This window comes from Helianthus annuus, chromosome 5 (genome assembly GCF_002127325.2).
Source record: "Helianthus annuus cultivar XRQ/B chromosome 5, HanXRQr2.0-SUNRISE, whole genome shotgun sequence".
Taxonomy (NCBI): Eukaryota; Viridiplantae; Streptophyta; class Magnoliopsida; order Asterales; family Asteraceae; genus Helianthus; species Helianthus annuus.
The window spans coordinates 164,899,866-164,919,670 of record NC_035437.2 but is presented as its reverse complement, the minus strand read 5'-3'; positions in this window follow the sequence as shown (position 1 = coordinate 164,919,670).

The following is a 19,805-nucleotide window of genomic DNA, read 5'->3' as shown; positions in this document are numbered from 1 at the left end:
AGATTTTGGGGGGTTTGGGCACCCCTTTTGAGACTGCTCGGGCACGTGGTTTGCCTCGTCAGAATCGGTTAAATCAGCTGTCTTCCATGCTTGTTGGAAGTTCCATAATTACGAATGAAATTATGAAAGACTATAATGTCTTGGCTCGCAGAGAGGAGGTACCATTCAACTGCGGGCTGAAGCTGAAGCGATGGTGAAGGCTGCTCGAGAAGGTGCGGAGCAGTTGGAGAAGGATAAAGCTTCTTTTGAGAAGTTAAAACAGACTGAGATGTGGGCCGCATCTGTCGGTCTTAAACAGGTTCGTTCTTTTGCAAAATTGCTTTCTGATGAGCGCAAGGGTTGGAGGGAAGCTTGTGCTCGAGAGAATGAAAAACTTTTTCGTGTTCACCAGGAGTTGAACAATCTCAAGGCCGCAAATGCTGCTTTGGTGAAGGAAAAGGCCGCAGCTGAAGCGGCTGTAAAAGAGGCGGAGGCACGTGGTGCCAAGGCGCTTGAAGAGGCGGATGCTGACCGCGCCAGGCTGAACAAGGCTGTGGAAGAACTCAAGGTATGAACTATGACCGTTCATGAGTTGTTTCCTTGTTTGGTAAGTGTAACTGATTGTCTGCTTATACTTGTCTACGCTTGTTGTTAATAGGTATAAGTGCAAAACCGGGTGACCATCATCGAATAGGTGAGTGCTCGTGCGACTGAAGCTGAAGCTGAAGCGCGGGCAAGGGAAGCTGAGGAAGCCAGAGATGGGTTGGCCACTTCCTTAAGCCAGGTTACCACGGATCACCTATGGATGCGTGAGCACGGTATTGGGCATGTAAGTACCTGGTGTCTTTTTCATCCTTATGTTTGCCTTTGTTAACCTTGTCACTTGTATCTTTTCAGATTGTGGAAACCATTCTTGACGCACCGGAAAATGTGAGTGCCGTTGTTGAAATGAACGAGCGTGCACGTGAGGCCGGGTTTAAAGCTGGTTACAACGAATGCCTTACCCATGTGAACCCCTTTTAAAGAGCAGATTTACCGATGAAAGATCGGGGTTCCATGGTGTAGATACTGAAGTTGCTTATGCCGCAGCGGTGGATGCATACAAAAACTTGTCCATTCTCGCCCTTGATGATATTAATAAATGTTTGGAGGCGGAAGATTACGTGGACCGTTTGCGGCTGTTGTTTGATCTACCACTAGTACAAAAGCAGATTAGGTTGGCCAGCGTGCCTTGTTTGACTTCCTTTTTGATGTAAATGTTTGAAAAAAAACCATGTAGAATTCCTTTTGCACCGCATAGGTGTAGAAGTCCTTTGAATATAAAATTTATCCTTTTGCTCAAAGTGTACAAGTGTTTTCATTTTTTGCTTTTGACCGTATGGGAGTTAATGTTTTATAAGGCCAACGTTTGAGGCCTTTTGTAAATAACATTAAGTCCAAGTTTGCCATTTGCATGTCTAGGTGATATACACACGTGTGGCTCAAAGTGTATAAGTAAGGAATATTTACTTTGTCTTTGTGTGAGCGCGTGTCACACCCCCAAAATCCACCATGCGGAGTATCACCGCTTGGAGGCGTGACATGACCAGGATCGAGCCACCAATCATATTGAACAACATAATTAAGTAAATAAAACCAACCACAATACAATTGGTGACCAAAAGGAAGTAACCAACTCTAATGTAAGCAGCGGAAGCATAAAACGTAAGTCCAAAACATAAGTTCCATAGTTCATAAGTTTAAAGTCCAATACGTAAGTTTAATAAGTTCATAAGGATTAAATGTTTAGCACGGGACATAACAGTCCATATCCCACAACGACCTCCTCCTCGTGCAAGCTCCATATGCATCTAACGACCTGTAAGGCATGTAACAACGAGTCAACAACAAAGTTGAGTGAGTTCACAGTTGGTTGTTTAGTTTTAAGTTGTTTTTGAAAACATGGTTTGTCTTTTGCTGGCTTACTTGCCATGGGGGTTACCCCATAGTTGAAAATATGATTAACCAGTTCATTCTTTATTACCCAAACCATATCCATGATCAGTGGGGGCTTCCCCATGTGAACCACTATACCGTTACCATATCGACAACTGACGAACAATAGTTGTGCCCTACGTCAATGTCTATCATCATTGACAGTTTGCCATAGTCCATTAGCACACGCCCGTCCGACTGGCACGGTGTGAGGTTTGTTAAACCTAATAGCGCTATTAACTAATGACCCGCTCGTCATTGGCCTCGGCAATTAAGTCGATATAAAATGAGGGACTTCATGATAGAGTTTTGTCTAGTAAGTTTTAAGGTTGTTGTCCTACCCAAGGAGGACGAACGTACGTATTCTACCCAAGGAGAATACGCAGGATTGATATTGGCATCCTACCTATGGAGGATGGCGGTACATATCCTACCCAAGGAGCATATGTAGGTTCCGTTTTAATTCTTTACCCCATTCCCAACCACCGGGAATCCCATGCCTTAGAAAGTGTGTGAACTCACCTTGGTTTGCTCGGTTAGATTAGTTACTCTAATAATCAGAAATCAATCACGTCTTAGTAAGGTACAGATAACAATCAGTTTCTCATGCATAACACGTATCCTACGTACGGTTTATCTACTCATTACTTCTATCGCATATCCAAGGAAGATTAGGAAGGGATTTAATAAGATTGGGAAAATCTTAGGGGTGGGCCACACCCTTAGTAACCGTGAATGGAAGGGGGGGGTATAGGTTGTGTAGTGATGGTAAGTTAGGAGATTAAGTTAGATTTCAAATGTATTAGTTAGTGTTTATGTGTATGATGTATTATATAGTGTGTTAGGGTGTTCGGGCACCATAAATAGTTCGGAAAAAGTAAAATAATGTTTATAGCAATATTTTAGTGTTCTGGGTAATATCCGGTTATTCGGTTTGATACCGGTTCGTTAAAGTGCTAAATTATTCTGTTTAGTGTCTTTTATGTTTCTTTTTGTAACACTTTTAATTCCCAACACTCATGAAAGCATACAGGACTATTTAGTAACTTTTCTGCGCAAGACTAGTATGTTAACAAGCACATGTAAGTATGACACAGTAATCAGAAAGCAGTTAAGTAATTCAGCACAGACATCAAGCACTTTAATTATCATTAATGAATCGTACGGATACATGTAATTATGAGGGTTGTCACAGCACGGGTGAAATAGTGTTATTTAAGGCCAATGTTTCAGGCGCATGTAAATAATAGTAAGTCATAGTTTGCCGTTTGCATGTCTAGGTGATATGCAAGTATATGAATATCTGTTGGCTATAAAGCGCGGTTGAGTACACTGTACACCATTGTCGTGTACGTAGTATTCAATTCCCGTTTTTATCCTGTTAGGGCCTAGGAATTGTTTTTAGGTTTTGGGAAAACAGCGTGTACGTATCCGGCTGGATAGACATCGATGTTTTGCCTTTGTTGGCCTATTACAATATTTGTGTGTGGTTGCCACTTTGTATGGGTATCACGAATGAAGATTTTGCCAAACTGTTTTCGTAGATACCGCAAAGTGGAACACGCATTTGTAATAGAAAAGATAAACAATATTGCATTGAATTGTTCATTTGTTTATTGACAAATGGCCTGCGGGCCAGTGGGTTACATAGAAAATGTAAATGTAGCTTACATGCAATAGCGTCGAAGCTGCTGTGCATTCCATGTTCTCGCGATAGGGTCTCCTTCTAATGTTTGCTGCTTGTACGCGCCTTTGCCCAAAACCTCTTGGATGAGATAGGTTCCTTCCCATTTGGGGGCAAGTTTCCCTGGGCGTTCTGCGTTGGAAGCCTCATTGTCGCGAAGAACATAATCTCCCGGATTAAATGTACAAATGCGAACACTCGCGTTGTAGTATTTTTCAAGTTTTGTTTTGTACTTGGCCTCGTTGATTGCAGCGTTTTCACGCCTTTCTTCCAAGAGGTCCAAGTCAAGCCTGCGCTCGTCGCTGTTGTCAATTCTGTTGACAGCTAACTCGTGGCTGGATTGTCCGCTGATCTGTCTCCTGCACAAGGGAAACACACTGTGACTCGTAACAAGGAGAATGGGGTGGGTGGTGCTCCTTGTTACCACTCTCCGGCGTGAGAATCAGTAATTTGCTTGAGAGCAAAGTGTGTGATAGTAGTAGTAGTGAGAGAGTTTGATAAGCGATACCTCAAACCTGGTCCGGGATGGGTATTTATAGCCGAGGAGTGAAGGAGGGTAATTGAGTGGCTAGACTGACAACGCGCAGCCCCTTTGTAGGTGTGTCAGGCTTGTCGGTTATGAAGGTGATGCCACGTCCTACTGCGGTGTCAGTCTGTTGCTTACGTGTGGGCTGACAGGCAACTGTCATTGGCGCCACTTTCTGTGTGGTGTCAGTACCACTTGCCTTGTGGGCAGGATGTAGTGCCAGGCCGCATCACTGCTCGCGGTAACTACCATTGTTTCCGCGTCCTTGCTTTGGTTAAGACATGTGCGGGATGCGGTGCTAGACCGCATCGCCACTTGCGGTAACTGTTGATGTTACCTAGATCCCTTGTCGTGACGAAAATGTTCATAGGATGCGGTGCTAAGCCGCATCGCTATGTGTAACACCCATTTTCATACACAAGTTAAGTTTTCCCATCACTTGACAGATTGGATTCGACCGCTGCGTTCGCGCGTACCCGCACGGACGCAGATAAGTTCTTGCCGGTGGAGGTTTTTGATAAGGGTAATGGTCACTCGCGACCATGTTGGTGCGAGATCTGGGACCATACCCCTTCAGCTGATGATAATTCTAACTTTAAAAATTCTCTTCAATAATCCCAACTTGTAAAGTTTAGCCCCGACCCTTTTCAAACATATAAGAATTTGGTCTACTCAATAGATTCAAGAGCACTTGTAGACTTTTTAATTGATTTAAGTGTACCTGTGTTAGAAAATGATCAATGAGGGCCAAATTCTTATGAGTTGAGATCGTTGGAAGGAATTTTTAAAGTTGAGATTATTATCGGTCAACAGGTGAAACTTAAGATTATTAAAATCCAATAACCCTAATAAAAACAATTATATAATGCACTTTAATATAATCTTAATCATGCTGTTGTTTTTGTTTAAATTATGATTTTTACTGGGTCTCTGTATTTTCTTCTCTTGTTTGCATTGATTAATGAGTTTCCTAAACAATACATAAGAAGAGTTTGTGACCGTCGGTCATCTTTATGTGCGCAGGCTTATTTTACGTGACTATGAATCGGGAATCAAATGGTTATAGATAATTTCAATCCCATACGTGATTATATAGTTGTGTCTAATACCCGATCTCATAATCACTAAAACATGTTACTTATTACCATTTTGGATTTCATGTATACCCATTGTATATTATTATGTGCATGAAAATTTATCATACAGGATCTTCATTATCTAAAACATGATCTTAAACATGTTAGGACTGTGTGATCCACTAATTCACTATAATAACATTGATTGATTGTTAGCTTGATAACTGCAAAATTGTTGTTAGGCCATGTGTAGTGGTTCAGTGAATAATGCCCCATCCTTTGGCGTTTTTTGCCATGTGGCAGTCAAAGCAGCAATGGGGTATTATTGGGCGTTTTTACAAAAGGGGCGTAGTGGAATACTGCCCAATAATGCCTCAACCAATCATTACACAATTATTAATTTTTTTAAAATTAAAAACTAATAATACTTCATTAAATAAAATAAAAATTACAATACTAAAAAAAATACATTGCAAAATTTTAGGTTTTATAAAAGATCCAAATGAGACATTTAATAAACAAAACTTTAGGGACTGATATAGCATTTTTGAAACTTGAAATATTAAAGGTTTTAAAGTTTAGAACTTTTTTTAAATAGAATCAAAATGAAGGGACTAAATGTGCAACATCATCTTCTTCAATCTTCTTCTTCCTTTAAATACACACACAAATATTATTTCTTTTGCTTTTTTAATGAAAACTAATTATACACACACATGGCAAGGTCCTATTGGACAAACAAAATCTTCTTCTTCCCCTTTCAGCGTGTTTCAAATCACGCGGGGGAGGTTTTTTTGCGAAAACATGCTGAATCACGCCGTGGGGGAGGGCGTTTTTTGGTGTGTTTGGGGAGAGAAAACGCCGGATACTGGCTGACTACGGATGGTCTTAGTCAATTTTTAGGGTTGACTGCTTGACTGGATCAAATACACAAGAACAATAAATGCATAGAAGAATCAGGGTTTTAAGAACCAATGCTTCAAGTTTAGAATAGTTATAATTCTAAGTTACAAATTATAAGGGAAGAACAATTAATTCCTAAACTAAACCCCTCTCTATGAATAATTTGTTGTAATGTGCTCTCAAATTACACACGCTTATAGACACGCTAAATTCTGATAAGAACAAGTACAAGAATAGATCGAGAGTTACAATTGATATATCAAATTAGGTCATCGATATTTTGTGTTATGATGCTTCTTGGTCCAAAAGCGAACAAGATAAGGTTAATGCTTAAAAGACAATGATGATTATGGTGATTTGCAGGTCTTATAGGACAAATCATAATTGAGGTATGCGAAACAAGAGGGTATAAAAAGGTTAAAAAGTATTATATATCGTAAAAGACACCGATTCACTAAATTCACAATTTACAAGTATTACGAATCGAATCATGAACCGAAGATATAAATTCATAACTTTAAAGCATAATTATGTATATGTATGAGACAAGAATCAAATAACAAATATCTCAGAATTATAAAATTATGAATATTTTGTTGAATCCACACACTTTGAAATACAAATATCCTGTTTGTTTGATTGTGATTATATACTGTAAAGATACAATAAAAATACTTAAAATGATGAGATGTTGAGACAGGGCATAAAACAAATCCTTTTCTTATTCTTATTATTTTCAAATCCTTGGATGGCTTTAGTTTCAAAGAACATAAAAAAGTCCAAAACATGATTTTGTTCACACTCATCACATTGATGCACACTTTTTTTTTTTCCACATTGATGCATCATTTTAAATAAAGTGATGCACAAGTATTTTTTTTTTTATCTTCACTATTTTAATATCCTTATCTGTTTAAAGAATCCTTTTATTATAAAAACACAGTGTTTTTGTACAAAGGGTAAGAAGGTAGAAAACCATCAAGACGTGACAGATGTATGTTATGTAAGGGACATAAACGTCCATATATGTATAGATATAATCAAGTACCAAGTTATATATGTGTACCATATGTTTTATAATATTAGATATTTAGTATATGACATTATAATTCTTCAAAACAAACACCATATTTATATATCATGTACATAACCATGTACCATGTTCATAATTATGTATCATTTGTGATATTACGTCTCATCCCTTAAAAAAAATCTATAGCGTAGTTTATATATTCAACATTTTGATCTTAAATATTTTTTAAATACAAGAAATTGGTTGAAATACATTGTTTGTTCATCTCTTCATTTATATAAATAAACAAATTTTGTTCATTTATAAAACCTACACATATGCAAATTACGCATATATTATATTGTCTACACATAACTTAAACACGTATAGGTAAACATTTTAAATTTTTAGAAAACATATCATAAATTTCTTAAAGGTTTTTATGTACATTATATTAAAATTGGTGTGTATAAAGTAAAAAAAAGTTTTAAAGAAAATATGAACGATTTTAATCTTGATTAAAAACTTAAACGGTTAAGGGGGTGTTTGGTGTTGCGTTTTCAAAATAGATTATATGTTTTCAAAAAAGATTTTGCGTTTTCAAAACTATGTTTTGAAAAAGTATGTAGGTACATGCTTTTCCAAAACTGCGTTTTGGAGGCAGATAATCACTTTTCATCCAAACACTTTTCTAGATTATTTATGTTTTACAAACGCAATAATCAAATAATCACTTCAAAACGTAATCGCAAACACCCTCTAAGTTTCTTTTTTTTTTTCATTATCACTTACTCTATTGTAATAAAACGCAACTTTCTTTCACTCTCTTATATTATGTGTATATACTTATTATTTGTTGTACGTGTATGATGTGTATCATCATGTGCACATGTAGGTACATTTGTGTGAGTGTATGTCTATAAGGGATATTATTAAACGAGAATTCGGTAAAAAGTGGTACGAAATACGATTGAATTATTGTCTTCAATCTATAATATGATGGAACTTAAATGGCAAGCCTTGGGTGACACTTTTTGTAATACGACGGAACTTAAATGGCAAACCTTGGTTGTAACTCAACCTCTCCACTAACATATATTTCATGCATAATGAGTTTACGTTATTTAATTATTTTCCAATCCATCTTTTTAAACAATTAAGTTATCTGCGTTTTGATTGATAATTTACAAGTCGTCTACACACCTATGTATGTGTCGTTGAAGTTGTATACGTAGCCGCAATGCTTGGGTGGGTTCAAGTAAAGGTTTAGATTGTAATTTTTGTTGTTTAGGGCGCCAGTATATGTGCACTCTCGTCGCAACATGCTAATTGGGTTTACGTGTATTTCGAATTATTTCGTAAACAATATATGTATATGTTTAACAAAATATGCAATCGCGCCGTATCACATGGACATAAATAATAGTTAATGTATAATTACTACCCACTACCCCCACACACACAATGTTGTACAACTATCGATCCAATTGTGCATAACTATTCCAACATTGGTACATAATTAATATAATATTTTAATAATAAATAAGTGATACACAACTGGCTAGGGCTATTCAAACCAGTCGTTGCCCGTCATTCGGAAAATGCTCAGTGATACACAACTAGGTATGACTGTCCAAACCGTCTGCCGCTCGTCACTCGAAAAATGCTCGGAAAATGATCGTTTGATTTCCGATTTTGTTGTAAATGAGCCGATCTGCTCAGTTCATTTTGTAAAATGTGTCAAGCACGAACAAAGGTTCGCTCAGCTCATATTGTTTTTTTATTTATTATATATAACACAAATACAAAGTATATTTATAGTTTTATATATATATCACTCATGCAATTATATTCACACATATTTTACCCAAATCAACCCAAGAAAAAAATTAACACTAATTCTAAAAGTAAAACCCTAGCCGCTAAGTGACAACCTTCCACTCGCGCAATCCGCCTATCCCTTCATTGTCTCTTGCTTTCACCCTGAGTCAATCGTTTCCCACTCTTACTGTCATTGTTCTCTATAGTCTGCTCATCGTCTCATCGGCCACAAGCTTAGCCCCATCATCAGCCACAACATTGTCATTCATGAAAAATATTATTAAATGAAATGTAGTTGCTTTATAAAGTATAAAAACTTGAGATACAACATTGTCCTTGTCTCTCTCTACAAATTTAAATCAAATGGCACATTAGACATTAGAGTTGTCCAAATCGCTCACCGCTAGCACGCAAATACACTACTCGAAAAATGCTCGTTCGGTTTTCGTCTTGTTTTGTAAACAAGTCGATCGGCGCAACTCGGTTTGTAAACGTGTCAAGTACGAGCAAAGATCCTTTCAATTCAGCTCGGCTTGTGAACAACCTACAACTAGGAGTAGCATATTTAGGCACAAAGTGATTTACAAGTTTACAAACATCTTATAAAGAGCACAACAGACTCTAAACTATCGAATCAAACAATAACCACCCAAAATAATATCGTTAAAGACTTGAAAAAATAGTAGAAGAAACATGCGAGAAAAATTAGTACAATCTGAGAATAAAAAATGAAAAAAGAACTCCAAAAAATCAACACTAAGTGACATGACTAAAACATAAGCATTATAACTTTCCGATAGAATTTAAGATCTTCGTGTAAATTAAACCAAAATCAATAAAGTAGATAAGTGGATATTGTTTAATCACTTTTAGAGTTGAATGTGATTTACTCATCAATAAAGAACGATTTCTTAGTCTTAATGCCTTAGCGAGATTAGTGTTGGTGGTTACTACCACCTTAGTGATGGGTATATCAAAACACTACTTAGTTAAACTAGTGTTAGTGGTCTCTATTGACTATTATAATAAGAAGACGTCGTAATTAGTTATCACTACCATTTCAGAGACAAAATAATAATAAAAGAGTTTTTGATTGAATATCGAGGAGTGAATACTAGGTGAACTCGACAATATATTTTAGAACAAGCACAAATCCATTATTGCCTTTCTTACTTTTCACATTTATTTGTTGAAATCTTACATAATTGGAAGAAATATTAACCAAAGGCATGTAACCTAATACGAAGGTGTTAAAATCGTGCCCCTTCCCTAAAGTGGTGGAAGTTAAAGTTTCACTACGAGTAAATTGTGTAAGGGGTTGTTTGACAACTTTTGAATAGGTAAGTGCTGATGAAACAGTGGTTACCCGGAAGGGTTAATTTAATTCACTAGTCTCGTCAAATATGGTTGATCCCTTCTTTCCGAGATCAATGAATTAACCCTTCCGGTTAACCACTGTTTCATCATTGGCGCCCACCACCAATGGCATATATGATTTCATCGCATGATTGATTTTCCTTTGCTAATTTTGACATCCACACACATCACATGTTAGATTCATCTCTCTTACTACAGAATTCCACCTGAAGGGGTATGATCCCAAAAAGTCGCGCAAACCTCCGCCCAGGTTGCGCACGAGACCATACTCCTTATTTCAGAAAACTTATTAATAATATCCACGCGCGACCTACAACACGTTATGGTCTATCCCGCGCGAGGCAGGGCCCACAAGAGGCTCAGATATCAGCACTTAGCATAAAACAATGGAACAAATGAGCATACTAACCCCGCGCGGGTTAGTTTGCTGTCCAACAAGAACCACACAGTAGGGAAGCGCACGGCTACCTACAGTGGTACATAAGGTACAAGTGGCAGTAAAAGGAGCCAATGAGCGTCTAGCAGGCTCTGGTCAGTCGTGCGCCACGATCGTCTGACGAGAAGTACACAAGGACGCCTACGTGGCACCAATCAGAGGACGGAGACAACTGTCCCACGATCTCCACTTGTCTGCTGATGACAGAAGGACAACAAGGCCGACAACAATCACACGTGGCTCCAATCAAGGTGCGCCAGCACCGACGAACGTCTAGAAGCCACTAAGCGGTCGACGCCAGCGAGGCAAAGAGCATATCCGCTATGTTGTCCGTTTCCGGCCCAAGGCCCATCAGCCCATAACCTCTTACACCTCTCCGGCTATAAATAGAGACCTCATTCCACAGGTTAAACATTCTATTCTCCCTACTCTCACTCTTAGCACTTAATTACTCTCAAAGCAGTCGCTTATTCTCACGCCGGAGCCTGGTTAAGAGGGAAACCCCCACATTCCCCTCTTAACGAGTAACGGTGTTCTGTTTTGCAGGATCGATTATCAAGTCGGAGCTCAAATATCCATAAGAAGATTAACCATTATGAAAGGAACATAAACCAATCTTAATTAACTCCCTAATTAGATCAGTGTTTCTTCATTGGCGCCCACCGATTTTCTCTATAACCACCCTCATCTTCTTTTATTTGAGCCTTTGACATCCTTTTCATCCTTCGACTATGGCTGGTCAAGGAACCATTCCAGAGTTCGGTTTCGGAACCAACTCTAACGCGGCGTTGGGTGAGGGAATCCAAAACTTCCAAGCCCAACAGATCGAAGAAATCGGCGAAGTTGAAATCACCAATACTGAGGGTCCGCGCGGGAGCATCACCCGCATCACCCAAGTGGTCACCCCAGGGAACAACGGAGAAGGACCTTCGAACACAGCGCCAGTTCAAAATGTATCGGCATTACTAGGCTTACCAGAAGGCGAAACCCCAGCCTCGTGGTATGCTAAGAACATCGCCACCATCAATGCAGCATACCAATCGCTGATCGCGCAGCAAGCAGTTTTGATGGCAGAACCGTCCTTGGTCACCCCTCAGAGTCAGGGGGTGCGCCAAATGCCCCCGCCAGCCAATCTACAAGGCAGAATCAACAGGCCTCCCCCTACAAGACGCTTGAGCATGCCAGACACGCGCGATACAAGAGGGGAAACGGATAGTCACTACGTCTATCCGTCAAACCTTCAACGAGGCCCTGTTCACAGCCGGCTCACGCCGCGCAATATGAACAACGAATGGGAAGAAACAGACCCGTATGATCCCACATGGGAAGATGACGAGGAATCGTCAGTATTTAACCGTTTACCAAAAAACCATGAGTACTACAAGCCAAGACAACACATTGGCTACACAGAAGAAGCTGAAAGAGATTTCCGCCTGGCATACCGACCAGCGGAAGCTGCGGCGCACTCCAAGTTTATCCCGAAAATTGCACTCGCGCCGCTTTCACGAGAGAAGCTACCCCCGACTGTCGGGAAATTTAATGGATTGACTGATCCAGACGATCACGTCAGAACGTTCACGAGTGTGGGCTGCATGGGAGGTTGGAACATGCCCATGTGGTGCCACCTGTTCATTCAAACTCTTACCGGGGCGGCTCGCGCCTGGTTTGACAGCCTTCCGCCTGGGAAGATTAAATCATGGACAGATTTCAAGACGCAATTCTTGAGCTACTTTAGCCAACAACGTCGCTACCAACGCGACACAGCCGAAGTAGAAGATATTTGGCGAAGAGATGGTGAAGGTCTGGAGGACTTCATCACGCGTTTCAACAAAGAATGTCTGGAAATAGGCGGCGTCAGTGAGCAACTCATGCGCTGTCACTTCAAGAAGGCCATACGCTGCGATAGTCTCATTAGAACCATCACAGGCAAAGATGGAATGCCAAAGGAGTGGGATAAACTAATGGAAGCCGCAAAAATCGTCGCGCAAACTGAGGAGTCCCTTGATGGTGGAAAGGGCTACTACTCTGAAGATCGATTCTCAAGAGGAAGTACGCGCGACAACAACAACAAGCGTAACAAATACAAGAGTAATGACTGGAAGTCTGAGAGACCAAGAGGCCGCGGCGACAGGCCGCGCTACAGAGAAGATGCGCGAGAAACGATTGACCGAATTGGTTACAAGAAGGCGGTCATAGACGACAATCGTGACAAACACTGGACTCCGCTCACAAAAACACCAAAAGAGGTGTTGAAGACGGAGAACCATGATTTCAAGGCTCCCAGGCCTATGACAAACAAGAAAGGGCAAGATCCCAACTTGTACTGCGATTTTCACAAAGATTCAGGGCATTTGACTGATGACTGTTATAGTTTGCGCCAAGAGATTGAGAGAGCGCTCAAAAGCGGCAAGCTAAGCCATTTGGTGAAAAACGTGCGCAAGGAGACCCGTCAACTCCAGCGCCACGATGAAGGGAGCCACAAGAAAGTCCGACGACTAGAAACTCACATGGTCAACGGACCAAGATACAGCGCGAGGGAGAAAGGCAAGCGCCCCTACGAACCCTCTTGGCAAGAGCAGCAAGTCATATTCCCGGTAGTGCGCGGCGGTCCTCGCGCTACGCGTCCCGTCGTCATTACCGGTATAATCGGTCACTATGAAACAGAATACATATTCATTGACCCAGGAAGTACAGCCGACATCATTTACGAACAGTGTTTCAATCAATTTGATGAAGAAGACAAAGCGAGACTCGAGCCAGTCGATTATCCTTTGTCTGGTTTTTGCAACGAAATGGTTTTTCCACTCGGCCAGATCAGTTTCCCCGTCACGCTCTCTGACGGGAAACACTCAAGAACAACAAATGTGAACTTCATGGTAATGCCAGTGAAATCGAGGCATGATGTGCTTATTGGGAGGGAAACACAAGGCGAGCTAAACATGGTGACTTCAACGCCCCATTCTGCGATAGGTTTCCCAACCAAGACAGGAGTAGCAATCATATATGCCAAGAAAGAAGTAATGCCAACTGAAGAGCTGCGCCCAACAAAGGCGGCGAAGGTTGTCACACCCCCAAAATCCCACCTGCGGAGTACTACCGCTTGGAGGCGTGACTGACCAGGATCCAGCCACCAATCATACTGAACAAGCATATAAGTAGTTATAAAAGTTTAACCATCACGATTGGTGTTCCAAAACAAATAAGTTTAAGTTGCAAGCGGAAGCATAAGTTTAAAGTTATAACCTAAGTTCCAAAGGTTTCAAGTTTAACATAGTCTTGTAGCAATCCCTGTCCCACAACGATCCTCCTCCATGCAAGCTCCCACTGAGTACCTATGGTCCTGCAAAGCATGTAGTAACGAGTCAACAACTAGTTGAGTGAGTTCACGGGTGGGCGTTTGTTTTAGTTATTCCGAAAACAGTTTTCCTTTAACTGGCAATCCTGCCGTGGGGGTTACCCCATAGTTTAAAAAACGTGACCTGTTCATTCCCAGTTACTCCGGCACTCCAGCCGTGGGGGCTACCCCATGTTTAGTTATCAGGCATTTCGGCCGTGGGGGCTACCCCATGTACATCATCTGGCTCTCCAGCCGTGGGGGCTACCCCATGTGTATACTAGACTCGTTACCGTATCGATTGCTGACTGTAGTCATGTTTATGTGCCCTGAAAACATCAATGTCTATCATCATTGACGTGCCCCAGATCCATTAGTTCACGCCCGTCCTCTGCGGCACGGTGTGAGGCTTGTCAGACCTAAATAGCGCTATCTAACTAATGACCCGCTCGCCATTGGCCCGGCGATTAGTCGATACAAAAAGGAGGGACTTCGTGATAGAGTTTTAGTCTAGTACGTTTATCCGTCCATCCGGACGAGGAATCACATTCCTGAACCGCTGTCGTCCTACCCGAGGTAGACGAGGAACCCACGTTCCTTAACCCCGTTCCCAACCCAGGGAATCCCATGCTTTGTAAAGGGTGTGAACTCACCTCGGTTTGCTCGGCAGTTAATCACAGAAAGTCAATCAAGTCGCAAGTATTCAATAACGTCCTATCACGGTTATCACGTATAATCAGAGTCGAACCAAGTGGTGCACAAATGTTCAGTACGTTTGGCAATCACGTATAATCAGTAACAGTTCACAGTTAACATTCAAACACAATCCACAGTCTAAGTGTAAGGCCCAAACAGTTGGGCTTGTGATAACAGGCCCAAGTAACACATCAACAGTAGCACATAAATTCGGCCCACTAACTTAGGCCCAAAAGTGAGTCGCAACCGGACTCGCAAGCATGGTCTCGAGTCATGCTGTGTGTTGATCATGGATGGTTGCGAGTCGCAACCGGTGTCGCAACCATGGTTTCGGTTCATCATGCTGAGGTCTCGAGTCGCAACGGGACTCGTATCCTGTGGTTTCGGCTTGTCCTGTTATGGTTGCGAGTCGCAACCGCGTGGTCTCGAGTCATCACGCTGTGGTTGCGAGTCGCAACGGGTGATTGCGAGTCGGTAAGCTGTCGTTGTCAAGTTCACGTGTTGATGCAGATGTAGTCAGATTAATGGTACAATATAATCAGGCCCAAATCCGGAAATAACCAATAGAATCCCACTAACATATTTCCTAATCAGGCCATTAGTCAAAGATGGATCAAAATCACAAGGGTTTTCAATCCTCAACATTCATTCAAAGTGTTCTTCCTATGTTCAAACACATATTCATCAAGTATTCAACCTTTATTCAAACAAAACTATGAACAAGCATCAAAACACTAAACATAACACACAACTCGGTTTTTATATATGTCCGATTTCATGAGAAATGCAAATCCGATTTCATGTATCATCAAGATCTAGTAGTTTAACTCTATTTAACACAAGATGTCATGAGTTCTTTAGCAACACATTCCAACACTATAACTTGTTAACATACATAAAACTTCATCTCATTCATGCATCCATTTAAACACAAACATAACATAAACTAACAATAATCATCAAGAAATACTAACAATAAACATCATCTCATGCATTTTATCATTTAACATGATTAACATAAATCCATAAACATTAAAAGCACTAATCGGTTGTGTGTGTGTGTGTGTCGATCCGAAGTTCCAAATCCGAGAGTTCTTGTGCTAACCGATTAGATCCGAGAGTCTTGGAGGTGGGTTTGTGTGCTTAAGGCTTAGAGAGAAAAGTAGGAGAGTGTGTGGGTGTAATGTTCAACAAAATGGCAAAGTTAACTAAGGATGGTGTATTTATAGTCAAGTTCCAAGTGTGTGCACCCTATGGGTTTCGGCTAAGGGTTTTCGGCCCAATGGCCCAACCGGCCAAAGGTTCTCGGCCCAAGGCCCAAAACCGATTACTAGTCACTCGAGACCTCATGGTCTCGAGTCGGGTTCCTTGTTGTTTCGTGTCGGGTTCTCGGTTCACATATAACACACATACATATATACATACAATGCACACAAAACAAAGCACATAAAAGTTCACGTTATCATTTTAACTAGTCACATAACGTACAAGCAAGTTACAACGAAAGGTTCTAGATTTCGGGTTGTCACATCATCCCCAAGTTGAAAGAAATTTCGTCCCGAAATTTGACGGCACTCACTGAGGAAGCTAGTTAGGTTGCAAGGTTTTCCCGGTTATCCTGGGGTGTCACATCCACCCCCCGTTGATCTGGAATTTCGTCCCGAAATTCCGTAGCTTCAGCCTCAGTAGCGTTTGTACTGTTCTCAAACAGTTGGGGATACTTTTGTTTCATCCGATCTTCGCGCTCCCAGGTAAACTCTGGGCCGCGACGTGAGTTCCAACGAACTCGAACAAGAGGTATTCTAGTGTTCTTGAGGACCTTAACATCCCGGTCCGTGATCTCGACAGGTTCTTCGACGAATTTCAACTGTTCGTCGATCGTAAGTTCCTTCAGAGGAACTACGTGCGTCTCATCTGACAGACACTTCTTCAGATTCGACACATGGAAAACGTTGTGAACTGCACCGAGTTCTGTTGGTAATTTCAGTCGGTAGGCCACCTTGCCTATTTTCTCAAGAATCTCAAAAGGTCCAACGTACCGTGGGTTGAGTTTCCCTCGTTTACCAAAACGAACCACACCCTTCCAGGGTGAAACTTTGAGTAATACCCGCTCCCCAACCTGGAGCTCAAGTGGTTTCCTGCCCTTATCGGCGTATGCCTTCTGACGGTCACGAGCGGCCGCCATGCGTTGTCGTATTTGAGCAATCCGCTCAGTAGTGTCTACCACATGTTCTGGACCAGTGATCTGACTATCCCCCACCTCTGCCCAACAGAGGGGTGACCGGCATTTACGTCCGTACAATGCCTCAAACGGAGCAGCTTTAATGCTGGTGTGGTAGCTGTTATTATACGAGAATTCCACGAGTGGCAGATGTCTTTCCCAGCTGTTGCCAAAGTCGATTACACAAGCGCGAAGCATGTCTTCTAAGGTTTGAATAGTACGCTCGGACTGCCCGTCCGTCTGTGGGTGATATGCTGTGCTCATATCTAAACGTGAGCCAAAAGACTTGTGCATTGCCTGCCACAGTTCCGAAGTAAAACGTGCATCTCGATCAGAGATGATAGAAGTGGGCACCCCGTGCCTCGAAACAACTTCCTTGAGGTATATCTCCGCTAGAGTGGAGAACTTATCCGTTTCCTTGATTGCCAAAAAGTGTGCGGATTTCGTGAGTCGATCCACGATCACCCAGATAGTATCGTTTCCGCGCTGTGATCTAGGTAGGCCAGTAACGAAATCCATGGAAATTTGCTCCCATTTCCATTGTGGTATCTCTGGTTGCTGAAGTAGGCCTGAAGGTTTCTGATATTCTGTCTTGACTCGCGCATAAGTCAAACACTTGCTGACGTAAGTTGCTATGTGGGCCTTCATGCTAGGCCACCAATACGTAGTTTTAATATCGTGGTACATCTTGTCCGAACCAGGGTGTACCGAGTAGCGAGATTTGTGCGCTTCATCCATCACAAGTTCCCGTAAATCGCCATAGTGCGGGACCCAAATGCGTCCTGTTACATAATAAGCACCGTCTTCCTTCTGTTCTAAGCGTTGCCTTGACCCGCGTAGAGCTTCTGCTCTAACGTTTTCTGGTTTCAGTGCTTCTATCTGAGCAGCTCGTATTTGCGAAGGTAGACTAGAATGTATCGTGAGTTGTAAAGCTCTTACACGCTTAGGCGTAGTGTCCTTTCGACTCAGGGCGTCCGCCACTACATTGGCCTTGCCCGGGTGATACCTGATAGAGCACTCGTAATCATTCAGCAGCTCGACCCATCGTCGCTGCCGCATATTCAGTTCCTTCTGTTTGAATATGTGTTCTAAACTTCTGTGGTCGGTGTAGATGGCGCACTTGGTTCCGTAAAGGTAATGCCGCCATAACTTAAGTGCGAAAACAACCGCTCCCAGCTCTAAATCATGTGTCGTGTAGTTCTTCTCGTGAACTTTAAGTTGTCGTGAGGCGTAAGCTATGACTTTATCTCGTTGCATCAATACACAACCAAGACCTTGAATTGATGCATCACAGTAAACCACAAAATCGTCTGTGCCTTCTGGCAGTGAAAGGATAGGTGCACTGCAAAGTCTATCCTTTAGATGCTGAAAAGCTAACTCTTGTGCATTTCCCCAATGATAAACAACGCCTTTCTGCGTTAGTAAGGTGAGAGGCTGCGCGATCTTAGAAAAATCCTTAATGAATCTCCTGTAGTAACCTGCCAATCCCAAAAATTGGCGAATTTCCTTTGGTGTGCGAGGCGCAGGCCAGTTCTTAATAGATTCCACTTTGGATGGATCAACGTGAATCCCATCCTTGTTCACCACATGCCCTAGGAAATGGACTTCACGAAGCCAGAAGTCGCATTTCGAGAATTTTGCGTAAAGCTGTTCCTTCCGAAGGAGTTCCAAAATAAGTCGTAGATGTTGCTCGTGCTCTTCTTTGCTCTTAGAATAGATCAGGATGTCGTCGATGAAGACTATAACAAACTTGTCCAGGTACGGTTTGCACACTCGATTCATCAAATCCATAAAAACTGCCGGTGCGTTCGTCAGCCCAAACGGCATGACCAAAAACTCATAGTGCCCATATCGAGTCCTAAAAGTCGTCTTAGAGACATCCTCTTCCCGAACTCTCAGCTGGTGATATCCCGATCTCAAATCGATCTTTGAGTAGTAGCTCGACCCCTGCAACTGGTCGAACAAGTCGTCAATACGCGGTAGAGGATAACGATTCTTCACAGTCACCTTGTTGAGTTCGCGATAGTCGATACACATTCTGAAGGTACCATCCTTCTTTTTCACAAAAAGTACTGGAGCTCCCCAAGGCGATGAGCTAGGACGAATAAAACCCTTATCCAAGAGTTCTTGTAGTTGCGTGGAGAGTTCTTCCAACTCTGATGGCGCTAAACGATAAGGTGCACGGGTTACAGGCGCGGCTCCAGGAGCTAGATCAATCTGAAACTCGACTTGGCGATGGGGCGGAAGACCAGGTAATTCCTCAGGGAATACCTCAGGATAATCGCGTACAACCGGAAAATCTTCTAGCTTCTTCTCCTTTTCTGTGGTATCAGTAACTAGAGCCAAAATCGTTGTGTGGCCCTTTCGTAAGCATTTCTGGGCCTTAAGAAGAGAGATGATGTTCTCAACAGCACTTCTCTTGTCGCCACGAATCATGAGAGGTTCACTACCTAAACCAGGAACACGAACGATCTTTTCGTTGCAAAGAATCTCTGCTCGGTGTTGGGATAACCAATCCATCCCAATGACAACGTCGAAACTACCCAAGACAATAGGAATAAGATCGATAGAGAAGGTCTGATTAGCGAGAATAAGCTGGCAACCCTTGACTACGTGAGAGGCTTCCAAACTCTTACCATTAGCTAGCTCTACAGTGTGCTTGTCGCTCAGGGGTGTAGGAATACGCTTAAGCATCTTACTAACTTCTAGTGACACATAACTAGTATCGGCACCCGAATCAAATAAGACTGTAACATAAAAGTCGTC